Raw genomic sequence first — 17513 nt, 5'->3', positions numbered from 1 at the left:
GTGCACGAAGGAATTTGCGGCGAGCACCTGGCTGGTCGGTCGCTCGCCTTTAAAATTCTCCGACAGGGATTCTTCTGGCCCACTCTGAGGGCCGACACCAGCGACTATGCAAAAAGGTGTGTACAGTGCCTGTTGTTCGCCACCGTCCCGAAACAGCCCCCAGAAGAAATGACCTATGTGTTAAGCCCTATTCCATTCGCCGTATGGGTCGTGGACATAGTTGGCATACTGCCCACTAGCACGAAGCAAGCGAAGTACTGAATAATCGCCATCGACTACATGACCAAATGGGTCGAAGCCCGTCCTTTGTCATCCATAACCGAAGAAGCCGCGTAAAAGTTCTTCCTGGAACAGGTCATTCTCCGATTTGGCATTCCAAAAACATGCATCTCAGATAATGGAACTCAGTTTATTGGAAACAAATTCCGCAAGTTTCTGCACCATTTCGAAATCAAACAGAAATTTAGCTCAGTCGCCCACCCGCAAGGAAATGGGGCAATCGAGGCGGCAAACAAAGTGATATTCCGAGGAATAAAAAAGAGGTTAGGCGAGGCCAAAGGAAGATGGGAGGAAGAACTCCCTTGGATCTTATGTGCTTACCGAACCACCCCTAGGACATCAACGGGAGAAACTCCTTTCAGAATGGCCTATGGAACCGAGGCCCTAGTTCCTGTTGAAGTGGGCTTGGAATCGTACCGAGCCGAGACCTATAATATGGAAACTAATAGCTTCGGGCTGAAGGCGAACGTAGACTTACTGGAGGAAGAAAGAGAAGCTACATATCAAAGGAACATGAGGTATTTACTACAAGCGGCACAACACTATGACTCCAATGTGAAGAAAAGGTCCTTCGGAATAGGAGACCTAGTCCTAAGGGAGTTGGCCGCATCCATGCCGGCCAAACAAGGAAAACTCCAGCCTAACTGGGAAGGGCGCTATAAGGTAATCAAGGTCGTTCGTCCTGGAACATACAAGCTCGAAACGTTGTCAGGCGAAGCAATCAAAAACACTTGACACACCAGTCGCCTTCGAAAATTTTATCAGTAAGAAATTTCTGGAAAGTTTATATTTGAATTATATGAGAAGAATGTAAACGATTTGACGATAAATGAAGATGCATTTCATGTCAAATTTCTTTATTTACACGTACCACGGCCGCCCGAGTATTATCTGAGGGCGATCCCGAAGAAGATAAACCACTCGGCCGCCGTCCTTGTCTAATTTGTTAATTAAACACGACGTAAGGGGCAATCGCCCAAAATTCGAACATCATTCACTACACTATTATGACTCAATTTAAACATGGTACACACGAATTAAGGGCCTTAAGGGGCAATCCTAGAATAACGCCCTGTCATTCGTCTCGCCTCATTCATTTGGTACTAAAAAGGCCGAAGGAACCCCTGTCCCGGGGCAATCAAAAGAAGAACATGGTCATTCGTCTCAATCAAGTGTTCTAAAAAGGACCCAAAACCAGGTCTAGGGGCAATCCCGAAGAAGACCTCCTCTTGGATGAACGAACCATGACATGATGATCTAGGGGAAACCGCTGAAAGATCAGCATCCCTGTTCCTTCGCCTACATCCCGTAGAAGGATTAACAGCCGGAAGTCACCCTCGGCCTTTAACCCTTGGGGCCGTAGGGGGTAGTAAGGCAGCAATTCATTAAGATCGTTAAGGCAAATGAATAAGCCGAAGATACGATTCGTTTTATTAAAATTGTTAAAATTGTTAAGGCAGATAAAGCCGAAGATACAATTCATTAAGATCGTTAAGGCGAATGAATAAGCCGAAGATACGATTCATTTCATTAAAATTATTAAGGCAGATAAAGCCGAAGATACAATTCATTAAGATCGTTAAGGCGAATGAACAAGCCGAAGATACGATTAATTTTATTTAAAATTGTTAAAATTATTAAGGCAGATAAAGCCGAAGATACAATTCATTTTATTAAAAAAGATCGTTAAGGCGAATGAATAAGCCGAAGGTACGATTCATCCCATTAAAATCGTTAAGGCATCAATAATACCGAAAAGGCGATTCGTTTCAATGGTTAAGGCGAATGAAGCCAAAGATACAACTATTAAAAGCAATAAATAAAATAATGCTGACGAAAGATGAAAGATGCATTAAAATATAAAAGCCCGAAGGCTAGTTAAATTACAAAAGCTCGAAGGCAGGAGTACCAATTACAAAAGGCAGAACTGATTACAAAAAATAAAAATACAAGTCAGAAAGATGAACGAAGAATGCCGCTGCAAGAGTTGGGTATGACCATGGAAACACCAACGACAAACTTCGCAACAAGATCATCTTCCGTCATGTCAAGCACCTCAGTGCTGAAGGCTTAGGCTTGAGGGTCTTCATCCGAGAGCTCTTCATCTTCGCCGGAGGAGACATGAGGGACTTCGACTGCTGGCCGACCGATAGGATCCTCCAGGCTGTCGTCCAGCAACTGCTTATAATCCCAGTTCAGGCCATGGGCCTTCTCCAGGACATAGTCAGCGCCGAATTGGAAGTAGCGCTCCTCCGTCCGGTCCAGCTGCTTCTGCTTCTTCCGAAGCTCCTTTCGGGACCTCTTCAGCTGGACGTTCCGGTGGCAGATCCTCCGGTTCGCCTTCTCCAATTCATTCTCTAGTCGTGATATGTCCTCCTTCACCGCAGTGGCCTCGACCTCGTTCTGGACTTTCACCCTTACGAGTTCCTCCTCGGCCGCCGTAGCCCTCCTCTCCAACTCCTTCACCCCGGCCATCCGAGTCTCCATGTCCTTAACATTATCCTCCACGGCTGCGGCCCAAGGAGCAGCCTGCAAGAAGATAAAAAACATTACTAAGAGGTGCCGAAGAGAAAAAGATAAGCGAAAGATAAAAAGGGGAGATTAAAAAACGTACCAGGGACAGGAAGGACAGAAGCTCCGTACAGGCCTCGGTAGCAGAGGCCGAAGCGAAGGTCGGAAGATCAACCGGAAGCTGGAGGCCATGGCATATGTCCGAAGCCACCTCCTTTGTGGATTGCCGGGCCGGGTACACAATGTGGTCGGACGTGAGCACGCCCCACCCGGGGAGATAAGAGCGCACAATCCCCTCCTTGCTCCGGGTCCGCTTGGAAGGGTTTCCCTCTCCCATGTACTCCAGGTCGTCCCCTTCCTCGGCCTTAGAAGCCGCATGAGATTGGAGGGGTGACGAAGCCCTCTCGTCTGTGTCCTCCGAAGGATCTGGTGTAGCCCTCCGGTCGGAGGCCTTCTTCGCCGCCTCCTCAGCCGCCCTCTTCTCGGCCGCCCTGGCCTTTTTCGTCTCGATCAAAGCCTCTCTCGAAGACACTGAAATATAAAGGGGAAATAAGTCAGTCCAAGCATATATAATCGAATGCATAACAAGGAAAAACAAATATATCGGTGATGGGACAAAACTAATGAAAGAAAAAATAAAGAAAGAAGTTTTGTTACCCCCACCCCACAAGCTGAAGAGCCAGTCCTTGTCCCGAAACTCTCTGGGACCCAACTTCTTCACATTGACGTCCACTAACACCGTGTAATTCTCCTTCTCCTCCAAGGTCAGGCTCGGCATGAGAATCAGCGAGGGATTCACATCTCGCCAAACCGACATGACAGCCAACCTTGGACCACTCACATAACACCAATGAGTGTGAGTGGATTTGTTGTTCGAATTGGTCGCCGTCCAATTAGGTCGCCCTGCTCGACGGGCGATGGTGTAAAAACCGGGACTCTTCGGGTTCTTCCGAAAGTCGTAATGGTACCAGAATAGACGAGTGTTGGGTGCGATCCCGACGTGAAGACATCTGTTCTGGAAACAGTTAATATGGATGAACCCATTCGGGTCCATCTACCCGAGGGCGATGCCCATCTGGAAGAAAAGATACTTGATTAACTTCAACGGAGGCACCCTTAAGCCACATTTAAAGGCCGCTTCCGACACCCCTACGGCGCAGCCTCCGTATCCATCCGGCACCCCGGGGGTATCATAGATCCTTTTGCCCTCCCTCGGCGCATACAACCAACAGAACCCTCGAGGGACGGAATAATCATCGTACATCTGAACCACGCGTCCCTTCGACAGTTCTGACCGATTATTGGCTGCGGGATAGTCCGCAGCCGAACCAAAAAGGGCCCGTCCCGTCCGCTCGAGGCGAATGGAAGACGTTCCCGCCAAGCTGTTCGACAAGGGGTCCCAAGAATCTGGGGGGCGGTTTGCTCGGTCCATGTCCCTATATCAGGAACAGAGAGACATTAGTCCATGTACTCGGATTAGTAGACTATTAAAGAAAAAATAAAAAACCGAGTACACGTCCCAGAAAAACCTAGAAAAACCCCATGAACCCAGAACAAAACCACTAAGTCCACATGCAAACATCCTAAAACACAGAAAACTGGCATGCATATTTAAAACTGAAAAGCAAGAAAAGGGACTTACTTATCTGGAGATGTTCTTGGATTGAAATGGGATGATCTGGGAAGACGGAGTTGCTGTTGCCCGTGATTGAAAGATTCACCGCAATTTGTCACTGTGTATGGAGGAACTAAAAGTGATGAAAAGAAAAGAAAATGCACAAATGGGCTTATATAGGCGCCTAAAATGAATTCAAAAAAGCGACGTTTGGGGGTTTTTGAAATAGACGTCCCAGATTAAAACGGTTGATATTCAACGGCTGAGATTGAGTCATGGAACGACGTGCCAACAGCTGTCACATTAATGCACTGCAAGTCCCCACAAGCTTGCTACGTGTATGACCGAAGATCGAGGCGGAACTGAAGCGATCGCCCTAGGATTTCTTCACCCCTATATGGGCCGAGACCGGTGTCCGTCGGCCGGCCCGAAGGCCCAGCCGAAGGACAGGGACATGTTGGTTATAGGCCCAACAAGGCCCATTGAACGAAGGCCCAGTAAGCGGTTAAACTACTAGGCCGAAGGACCTCCAGGCCCGCATAACGAAGGCCCACGGAAGCCCAGGCCGAGGCCCACTACTCGCCGACCGTTGAACAGAACAAGGGACATAACGCCCCCTTTTCACTCCCTTCTTAATGATTGATAACGGCTGGACATTCAAGGTGGAATTGGGTATAAAAACTCTTGTAAAGTAAGACAAAACATATACACATTCTCGTAAATACTTTGCTTTTCTTGTATTATTACCCTACATTTACAGTCAGATTCTGATTCTCACACCGGAGGTGAATCGGGGTACAAACCCTCGCATTCTCTTCACTTTCAGGTACGGCCGAAGCCACCTTCAAGGCAACCGAAGCCTGTTCAAGCTACCGAAAGGATCTGGGCGTAACAGATATAAATAAATAAATATATATATGTAAACAGAAATAACACCAAATAATTAAACGCATGCATCAGTACAAGTGCAGTAGTGGAACTTAAGTTTGTAAGTAGAAAAATAATTAATGACGAGCTGTGAAAGGAGGCAAAGGCATGAATGAGTATGAGCTAGATCAAATCAGCTTCGATTGGTTCCAGCTAAGAACAAGCAAGGGCAATCGTCATCTTTATTAATGGAAAAGGCGAAACATCAGTGGTACTTATTAAAGTGTTTCCAACTCGGAGTTTCCGTTATGCTGCTAAGCCTTACTAGCTAGCTACTAGATTCTGTGTACTAGTAGTACTAGCGTCTAGCTACCCTACTCATATTTATAATTTTGTATCTTGTACTCCTGTATCCCTGTATTTGTTTTACATATCTCCCTTTTAGCTGTCGACATTCGTTAGATTTTTTCCTTATATAGTTTTATGGTGGCCCCTCTCTCTCGCCCCCTACCTTTCTCTTTCTTCCCAACCATAGTAACGGCCGGGATGTGCACACAACTTTCTTGTTTTTTTTATACTTTCGTGTCAAAATTTTAATCAGAATTTTACCCAAATTTATATTTGTAAATTAATTGGATGACATTAATTCAAAATTAACTTTTTTATGTTTATTTATTTAACAAACGAAAGTATACAAATTATATATCGCAGAAAAGAATTTAAATATCAAATATTAAAAAATTTACTAGCCAAGTAAATAGACTCAAACAGTAACTAATCAAGTTTTGAATACAAACTACATGAAACTAGTTAAAATGTGCCGGTTAAAATTAATAACAGAAATTTAGGAAGTAGTACATATACCTTTTTTGGGGGGAAATACATCTACGTAGAAGTTTTAAAAGTTTTAAGTACAATTACATTATTCATATTTAATAAAAAAATTACAAATTGAAGTAAAGTGTCTTTGGTATCCTGGTATCTTACTCCATACATTATTTTAATAATATAATTCAAAATCGAGCTCTTGAAATATCGATGTTTGTATATATATTTTCTTGCATTCCTTTAATTTGGGTGAACTTACTTTGTCAAATTCTGAAATCAAGTACGAGTTTTTGTTATTTTAACAACATACCTAACATTTGATTTAGAAAAAAATATTGATGGTGAGTTCCTCAAAAGGTATGATTTTTTTTATACACAAGGAGGTGCATAGAAGAGAGTGGTATGTGAATCAACTTTAATTATATTATTTTAATTTTTATTTAAGTAACTAAATGTAAAATGTTTAATAGCAAAATAAATATATGAACAAAAAATAAATCAAAATAGTAAATATAATATATTTAATTAAATTAAAATTATTGACTTATAATATTTTAAATTAAAAATATTCATTTCAGCACTTAACCAAATACATGATATCAAATATGATATTTCATCATCGTTTCACTCAAATCTCATACCATATCTTAAATCAAATGACCCCTTAATAATTTAGAGAGTAAGGTACACTTTGTATACTCACATTTTAACTAATGTATATTTGGTGTACTTAGCACGTAACTCTCTATTTGAAATTAGAGTATTTTAAGTAGAGATGCACAAAAAGTCAATCGGGTCGGGCTTTATCCGGACATTAAAAAACCCGGTTTTTTTTTAAAACGGATCGGACCGGGCTTTTTTAAAAATCGGACCGGGCTTCCTAAGAAATATATGGTCCGTTTAGACCCGCGGGCCGGGACGGATCGGGACGAACCGGGTTTTATCCGGCCTTCTTATTTATATATTAAAAAAATATTTTAATATTTTATAACTTGAATTATGAGTATTTTAAATACCGGAAAAAATAATATCTTATATATCAAATAGAGTAGTTTAGACACCGAAATAAATAATTATTTTCAATATAATATATAAATATTTATATATACCTTAATTGTTTCTAATATTATAATATATGATTTAAAAATCATAAAAAGTATTGTATATTTTCAAATTTTATATAAAAAAATTCGGTTTTTTAATCGGGTTTTTTAAAAAACCCGGGCTTTTATCAGGGTCGAACCGGGCTTTTATCCGGGCTTTTTTCGATCCGGACTTTTATCCAGACTTATTTAAATCCGGATTTTATCTGGGCTTTTCGGGTTTCGGGTCGGATCGGATTTTCGAGAAAAAATGAGGCCCATTTAAGGCCCGCGGGCCAGGCCGAACCTGGCCGGGTTTTTTTCCGGATCGGACTTTTCGGTCTTTTTTCCATATCAGATCGATCGGATTTCGGGTTCGGATTTTTTGAACATCTCTAATTGTAAGTGTCGCGAGTATACAAAATATATTTTATTCCTTATATTATATATGGAGTTAATCCAAATTAGCAGAATGTGATACTCCTTCTTTCCCATTTTATATGAACCATTTTCATTTTTTGGATATCCCAAAAAGAATGAACTTACTATTTATAACATTTATTTAAGATTATATCAATCACAAATTCGTATAATACACTTAATCTATCACCTCACTACCTCTTTTATGTGGTTGGGATTTAAATTTACATTAATTTCTTAAAAATCGTATAAGTCAAAGTGGTCAATTGATAAAGTGACCGAGGGAGTAATGTGTTACAAAATGTAAGTATTGATATTTCAAGTTCTCGATTTTATAAGATTGCAAGTGGTAATCAAATACAAGTACAGCAAATATACTTTACTCTATAAATTATATTATAGATATTATACTTATACCTATACTTTCGTTCCTTCAATTACATCAAAAAATTAAACCACATTAATTATTCGGTATTTGTTGATTTTTGTATTCGTGTACATAATTTTCTTACCTAAACATTAGTTATTGGTTCGTATCCTCCCAAATTCTCTAACTCTGTCCACGTCCTCTACACATATCTATACATATTCGTTTTACATCTAAATATCTAATCAATGTGGCTAATTACCCTTTAGAATTAATATAATCAATGTGGTGTTGATAGTGTGTGTCACAGAGAGATGTGAAATGATCAGTAGGTAGCTGTAAAATCTTCTTAAAGATAGGATAGATATGGGAGTAATTGGCGATTTGATGGTGTACGTCTAATGCTGATGCAACACCAACGCCCTCATTAAGAATAATTACGGCGACATCTTTGTACAGTCTTGAATATCATACATGCATCAGCATGTATCATAATTTGTATCTAAAATTATCCTCAGGTAATATGAATTTATAATATTTTCTCATACTCACCCGGGTAAATATATAAGGTCAGAGAAAAATTAATTAATATTTACCATATATATATAGAATTGCCTTAAGTTCTTAAGGTCCACTTTTCACATTTTCTAGTTATATATTACAATTTTAAAATCCGTACGATGCATGTATTATTTTTAATATTATATAATTTGTAAATTTAATTTGAAGTGGAAATTTTAAGCTCTAAAATTTATTTATTATAAATTTTGGATAATATGATTTGATAATTATTTTAAACATGCATGTGTATAATTTAGTAAAATCTTAGTTTTTAAACAAGTACCGCTGATCGAAAGATTTAGTTTTGTTAAAATTCATACGTGTGTTTAATAAAAATAATTATGTTTCAGTTAAATGATAAATTTTAGCTCAAATCAATAGTAAATAAATTATCTTTACTTTGGTATACCGAACAAATCTAACTATTTATATTCAAATTTATTTTGGTTTAATTTGTTCAAACCCAGATCAATGATAAAAAGTTTATGTATCAATAATAAAAGTACATATTTTTTTATTTTTATCTCGTATAGTTATTTTTTTTAATTTATCATGAATCAATTGTACATTTTTTAAGCACGAATGAATAACATGCATTGATTTATTTTAATCTGACGCAATTTTACTGACTAATGAATCATCTCTATTTTCATGTTATTAAAATAGATTTTGATTTTATAGAAATTGAAAAAACCCGTAATTATATAAATCCAAACATTTTACACAATTTTTAATATTTTGGCTATTAGGTTCAGAACCCAGTTATCCCACAATCCAGAGCCTACATTATACCTAACAACGAATTACGTAGACTTTGATTTTATTTTAACACGGATCAATAATATAAAAATTATCTTTAGTTTGAATTTAATTTTAATTTTAGCGAAGATCTATAATATACATTATTTTGTTTTATCCTTAGCCCCGTTATATCAACCATCTAATTACATTTAGTTTGATTTTAATTTTATTTTAGCTCTGGTCAAATATTATTTTGTTTTAAGATGAATAAATAACGTATTTTGTTTTATTCCGATGATATTATATCGACCAACGTATTATGTTGTAACTTGGTTTGATAAAATATTTTTTTTAGCTAGATCGGTAGTATTTATTATATTGTTTTACCATGAGTTAGCAAATCTTGGTTTTAGTGTCAGACCCGTTATGTCAACCAAATCCAGCTAATTATATTTAGTTTAAGTTCATTTTAGTCCGAAATGAATATTATTATGTTTTAGACAAATTGATAATATGTATAATTTTTTTTAGTCTGATGACATTATATATGCCAAACGAATTTACTTTCAATTTATTTTGTTTTAACTCGTTTATTTTTTTTATTTTAGCATGATGACATTATAATAACCAAAAAAATTTGCTTTCAAAATTTTATCAATCTTTGTTATTTTATTTTAATAAGAGGATGCAAATCCAACTAATTGTACATAATTTATTTTTATTTTTTATTTAGGAATAGATCAATAATATAATTTTATTTAATATTACATATTATTTTGTTTAATTCAAAACCATTAGACATATTACAATTCTATTTATATTTATATAATTATATTGTGAATATTAATCTATTATAAGAGTATTTTATTTTAAATATTTCTATAATTACAATGACCAGACCGACTATCAACCAAAATTTCATTGTTACGTCTTTAATATAACTAGCCTAAAACATGTGCGATGCACGAATTATTTTTAATATTACATAATTTTTTTGAATTTAATTTTAAGTTAAAATTTTAAGTTATGAAACTTATTTATTTGAAATTTTAATAATATAATTTGATATTGTTTATTAATATACACATTGGTGTATAAGTTAGTGATATTACAGTTTTAAAAATAATGTAATGGTTGAAATTTATATTTTTATTGATAGTTATAGGTGCGTTTACGAAAGATTATCAATAGTATACGAATTGTCATTAGTCTGTTCACCGATCAAATCCAACAAACTATATTCAGATTTATGTTAGTTTAATATGTTAAAAGCCGAATAAATGTTAACATTTTATGTATCAATGGCAAAAATATATATTAGCATTAGTCCCGTTATATTAACCAAATCCATCTAATTATATTTACTATTTTATTTTATTTTTTTAGCCTAGGGTGATTATTATTTTATTTTAGACCGAATGGATAATATGTATTATTTTGTTTTAGTTTGATGACATTATATCGACCCCATAAATTTCCTTTCAAATTTTTATTTTGGTTAAGGTCTCGTCTAATAATATAATATTTTTAGTGGGATCGATAATATTGTTGTGAATATATTGTGAACTTGATGATTTCATTAACAAAACACCTTAGTAGATTTTACTAAGTGAAAAATGTAGCACTCGACGGATAAGGATTGTAGTCCCGACGGATGACTCAATATAGTCCTGACGGATGATGATTTATTATCCATCGAGTGAGTAGCTTGTGTAACAATAAGTCTGTAGCACATTTCTGCATACACATTGTTTAGATTCTGTAGTAGTACTCAAGTCATGTTGACTTTAACTAGATATGCAGAATAGGTTGATTAATTGTACATAGATGATGTCTTGTAATTCTGCATAAATGAAATGAAGTCAAGTGCCAGATTGCTACTCGACGGATGATCAACTAGGCAACCCGACGGATGATCATGAACCCGACGGATAAAGAATTCAAACATCTGTTGACAGTGACAATACAGTCACATGCGTCGAGTGTATGCAAATGGAATGTGGAAGCCTATTCAACTGGGTTTTAGAGAACAAAGAAGCATTGCCATTTCCATGCTATTATGAAGATATTCAAAGATGCTGGAATAGAGTAATGAAGCAACATAGTATTAGACTTGATAGGTTTTGTTTTATTATCTTGTCTTATTACTTTGTAATCTTGGTGATATATAAACCAAGAAGTAGCAAATAGAACAACAAGAACACTAAGTAAGAATTTCTCAGAGAAATATTTGTAAGCTGTATTCTTAGCATTTCTCTGCAAACTTAGTTGTTCATATTTGTAAGCAGCTGTGAGCAAATCTTGCTACACAGAGTTCTCTTGATATAATATATATCTATGGTGGATACATTCAAATCCACCAGAAAGTTTTTAAATACTTGTGTTTTTAATTACTTGTGTCTTGATTCATTCCAAGTTATTATTCCGCACTTTGCAGATCAATTCACACAGATATATATTTAAGTTAGAACACTTTTAAACCAAGAAAAAGTTTCAAGAATTCCATTCAACCCCCTTCTGTAATTCTTGTTGCATTGTTAGGGACTAACAATTGGTATAAGAGCAAGATCTTGATAAACAAAGAGTTTAAAGATCACAACAAAACAGCAAGATGAACAAGAAGGATGTTGAAGTCAAGATTCCTTTTCTGGATAAAGATAATTACCATCATTGGAAGGTAAAAATGCATCTCCTTTTACTTTCTCAAGATGAGGCCTATGTAGATTGCATAGAGAGAGGCCCTCATGTATCAATGAGAGCTGAACTAGAAATGAGCCATCTGTCCCCAAGCCAAGGCATGAATGGTCTGATCCTGATATTGAACAAGTCAGGAAAGATAAGAAGGCCATGAATATCCTGTTTAATTGAGTTGATGGTGACATGTTTGACAACATCATCAATTGCAAAATAGCCAAGGAAGTTTGGGATACTATACAAATTATATGTGTCGATATTGAGCAAGTAAGGGAAAATAAGATGCAGCTACTTATTCAGCAATATGAGCATTTTCATAGTGAAGAAAGTGAGTCTCTCACTGACATCTTTAGTAGGTTTCAAAAACTGCTAAATGCTCTGAAGTTGTATGGAAGGGTCTATCAGACCAAAGACTCCAATCTTAAGTTCCTTAGAACTCTTCCAAAGGAATGGAAACCTATGACAGTCTCATTGAGAAACTCTAAAGATTACAAGGAGTTTACTCTGAAAAGACGGTATGGCATTCTGAAAACTTATGAGTTTGAAATAGAGCAAGATGAGAGGATGGAGAGAGGAAAGAAGAAAGGAGGATCCATTGCACTAGTTGCTGAGTTAGAGAAAGAGAAGGAGATGAAGATGGAAGCTGTTGAATCAACTTCAAAGGTCTGTGAAAACAAGGGCAAGGGGCTGGCAGCAGAAAATGAAGATTCTTTGAGCCAAGATGACATGGAAGTTATTGATGAACATCCAGCATTTCTTTTCAGAAGATTTGCCAAGCTCAAGTTCAAGAAGAACTTTGGGGCAGCCAAGCCAAATAGAAACATGGTGGATAAATCTAAATTCAAATATTTCAAATGTGGCTTGACAGGGCACTTTTTCAGTGAGTGTAGAAAGTCAGATTCCAACAAAAAGAAGTTTGAGCCTGTGGATTATAAACAGAAATACTTTGAGTTGCTCAAACAAAAGGAAAGGGCTTTCATTACACAAGAAAATGATTGGGCAGCAGATGGTCTGGATGAGGATGAGGATGTCAGCTATGTCAATCTAGCCCTAATGGCCAAGTCTGATGAAACAAAGACAAGTTCTTCAAGTAATCAGGTAATCACCATCAACCTTGCACATTTATCTAAAGCTGAGTGTAATGATGCCATAAATGACATGTCTACAAAATTATATCATTTGCGTGTTACACTTAAGTCTCTTACTAAGGAAAATGCTAAAATCAAAGAAAAAAATTTATTTTTAAGTGAGAGGAATAATGTGCTAGAGTCTCAGTTCATTGAATTTTAAAAATTAAGAATTGAGTGTAAAATTGCTAAGGATGAATTAACTGAGTCCTTGAAGAAAGAAGAGATCTTGAAGAAACAGCTTGAACGAGAACATGAGGTGATTACGGCATGGAAAATATCTAGAGATGTTCATGCTCAAATCACCAAAGTTCAAGGTATTGAGTCCTTTTGTGATGCAGCCTGGAAGAAGAATAAGGACCAGCTGGAATCCAATTTGGTTGAAGGATTGCTAACAGATGTAGACTCGACGGATGATGAGGGTCATCCGTCGGATAACAAAAAGGGTTATTCGTCGAGTGAAATAAATCCTCATCCGTCGACTGTGAGCAAGCCTGTGAGTAAAGCCAAACTTGTCAAGTTAAATGAGAAATATGGATCAGTTTTCAAGAATTTTGTTCCAGGAGAATCCAGTCAAGTGAAGAAGGAGAAAAAGGCTAAGGTTGGTCATATGACTGTCAAACAATTGAGTGACAGACTGGAAACGATTGAGATTAAAACAAAGGCTAAAAAGAAAACAATAGAAATGATAAAGTAGGAATTAACAAGCATAACAACTACACACCTGATAAATATGCATCAAGAAAAATCTGTGTCAAGTGTGGTAGTGTAAATTATTTGTCTGTTAATTGCAAAACTGCCATGCCTATTTCCACATCTGTGCCACCTCATTTTCCCAAGCCATGCCTTCTATGCCTATGAATGCTATGTCTACACAGAATATGAATGCACAGTTTGCTAACATGCCATTTGTACCAAATCCTTATTATGCTGCATTTAGTATGCCACAAATGCCATTTAGCATGCCTTGCTGGAATAACATGTTCAGTAGTAGCATGCCATTCCCTGTTAATCAAGATATGCATGATAATTCTGTTGCAATGAATGGTTTTAAAGGTCCAACTCAAATGACTGAGGATAAATCTGAATCCCCAATTCAAATGAGATAAAGCCTAAGAAACAGAAAAAGAAAGCTAACAAGGCAGGACCCAAGGAAACTTGGGTACCAAAATCAACTTGATTTGATTTTGATGTGTGCAGGAAAACAGAAAGAATCTATGGTACTTGGATAGTGGTTGTTCAAGACACATGAATGGTGATTCTACCTTGCTCACAGAGTTCAAGGAGAGAGCTGGCCCAAGTATTATACTGCGGGATATGGCTTGATTTCAAAAGATAATATCATCATTGAGGAGGTTGCGTTAGTGGATGGTCACAAGCACAATTTGTTGAGTATCAACCAGCTTTGTGATAAAGGCAAATTAGTAACCTTCAATTTAGAAGCCTGTGTTGTGACTAACAAGAGTAGCAACAAAGTGGTTCTCAATGGTGTGAGAAAAGGAAATGTGTACCTAGCTGACTTCAACTCATCAAATGCAGAATCTGTTACTTGTCTTCGCAGCAAAGCAAGTTAGGATGAAAGTTGGTTATGACACAAGAAGCTATCCCATCTAAACTTCAAGACCATGAATGAACTAGTAAAGAAAGAACTGGTAAGAGACATTCCTCAAGTGGAGTTTTCTAAGGATGGATTGTGTGATGCCTGCCAAAAAGGAAAGCAGATCAAAGCATCATTCAGAAAGAAGCTTGATTCAATAATTGAAGAACCTTTACAACTGCTACACATGGATTTGTTTGGACCAGTCAATGTGTTGTCCATTTCAAGGAAAAGATTTTGCCTAGTAATTGTAGATGATTTATCAAAGTTCTCTTGGACATATTTCCTAAAGTCTAAAGATGAGGCTAGTGAAATCATCATCAATCACATAAGGCAAGTCAATAATCGTCCTGATTTCAAAGTTAGAAGAATCATGAGTGACAATGGAACTGAGTTCAAGAATTCTGTCATGAGAGCATTTTATGAAGAAAATGGGATTTTGCATGAGTTTTCAGCAGCAAGAACTCCACAACAGAATGGAGTAGTAGAAAGGAAGAACAGATCACTTATTGAAGCTGCAAGGACAATGCTTGAAGAGTCTAAGTTACCAACATATTTCTGGGCTGAAGCTGTAAATAATTCATGCTACACTCAGAATATTTCTCTGATTAATCAAGCAAAATGCATGACTCCCTACCAATTGTTCAAGAACAAGAAGCCAACTCTAAATTTTCTTCATGTCTTTGGCTGTAGATGTTATATCTTGAGAAATCAAACTGAACAAAATAAAAAGTTTGATGCTAAAGCAGATGAAGGAATTTTTGTTGGATATGTTGTTGGTAAAGCATGTAGAGTCTACAATCTAAGAACCAACATTGTGGTGGAATCAATACATGTTGTGTTTGATGATAAAAAGATTGAAGGACTGCAAGATGGAGATTACCATGAGAGTCTCAAATTTGACAATGTGGAGATGGTTAGTGATGACAGTTATGATGAAAATGATCAAGAAACAGTATTAAAGGATAATGCAGAAAAATCTCCTACCAATGAAGCACAAAATTCAACATCTGTCGAGTTGCAAAATGCTTCATCCGTCGGGAGATAATCTGCTTTATCCATCGGGAGACAGCCAGCTTCATCCGTCGGTACTCAAAATTTACCATCCGTCGGGTCATCAAAAGAAGCTGGAAGTCAGAATAGATTACTTACAGAAAGCTCCCCTTTCTCAAATCAAAGATCCATTAACTCAGGGGGAGTTTCTAACAATCAAAACTCAATCATACATCAAGACAACAATGAGGCCTCTTCATCTAGAGCTAATCTACCTCAACAAAGAAAATGGACAAAGGATCACCCCTTTGAGCTCATCATTGGTGATGTATCTTCTAGAGTTCAAACAAGGAGAGCAACTCAAGAAGAATGTCTATGCATCAGCTTTTTTTCTAAGGAAGAACCAAAGTAGGTAGAAGAAGTTTTGTTAGAACCTGATTGGATTTTAGCTATGCAGGAGGAGCTAAACCAATTTGAGAGGAATAAGGTATGGAAGCTGGTGCCCAAGCCTAGAGGAAAGAATCCAATTGACACCAAAAGGGTATTCAGAAATAAGATGGATGAAAATGGCATAGTAGTCAGGAACAAAGCTAGATTGGTTGCTAAGGGCTATTGTCAACAAGAAGGAATAGATTTTGATGAAACATTTTCTCCTGTTGCAAGACTTGAAGCCATCATAATCTTCTTAGCCTATGCAGCCCATGCCAATTTCAAGGTCTATCAAATGGATGTCAAAAGTGCCTTTCTGAATGGAGACTTGGAGAAGGAAGTCTATGCCAGTCAACCTCCTGGTTTTGAAGATCCAAATTTTCCAGAATATGTCTACTATCTTTTTAAGGCACTTTATGGACTGAAGCAAGCACCTAGAGCCTGGTATGACACTTTATCAAAATTTCTTTTGGAAATCACTTCACAAGAGGTATTGTAGATAAAACTTTATTCTTTAGAAATGTTAATGGCTCTAGTATACTTGTTCAAATTTATGTAGATGACATTATTTTTGGCTCTACAGATGAAAAACTTTGCAAAAAGTTTGCCAAATTAATGCAGAGTAAGTATGAAATGAGTATGATGGGAGAACTAACTTACTTTCTTGGTTTGCAAGTTAAGCAAGTTAGTGATGGAATATTCATTAGTCAAACTAAATACATTTATGATCTTTTAAAGAAGTTTGATCTAATGGATTGCACATCTGCAAAAACTCCCATGGCCACTGCAACTAAGCTTGAATTAAACACTACTGAAAAGTCTGTGGATAATTCAAGTTATAGGGGCATGGTTGGCTCACTTCTGTACTTAACAACTAGTAGGCTAGATATAATGTTTGCTACATGTTTGTGTGCTAGATTTCAGGTTGATCCTAGAGAATCTCACTTAGTAACTATCAATAGAAATTTCAGATATCTCAAGAGAACACCAAAACTTGGCATTTGGTACCCTGGAGATTCTGGTTTTGATCGAACTGGTTATTCAGATGCAGATTATGCAGGTTGTAGAATTGATAGAAAAAGTACAACAGGAACCTGTCAATTTCTAGGAAATAAGTTTGTGCCTTGTTCAGTAAAAAGCAAAATTCAGTTTCTACTTCTACATCTGAAGCTGAATATATTGCTGCTGACAGTTGCTGTGCACATATTTTGTGGATGAAAAATCTATTGCTAGACTATGGTCTGCAAGTTGAGAGAATTCCTATTTTCTGTGATAACACAAGTGCAATTGCCATCACTGAAAATCCAGTACAACATTCAAGAACAAAGCACATAGATATAAAGTACCACTTCATAAGGGAACATATAATGAATGGTACTGTTGAACTACATTTTGTTCCAAG

This window comes from Apium graveolens, chromosome 10 (assembly GCF_009905375.1).
Source record: "Apium graveolens cultivar Ventura chromosome 10, ASM990537v1, whole genome shotgun sequence".
Lineage (NCBI taxonomy): Eukaryota > Viridiplantae > Streptophyta > Magnoliopsida > Apiales > Apiaceae > Apium > Apium graveolens.
This window is presented reverse-complemented; position numbering follows the sequence as displayed.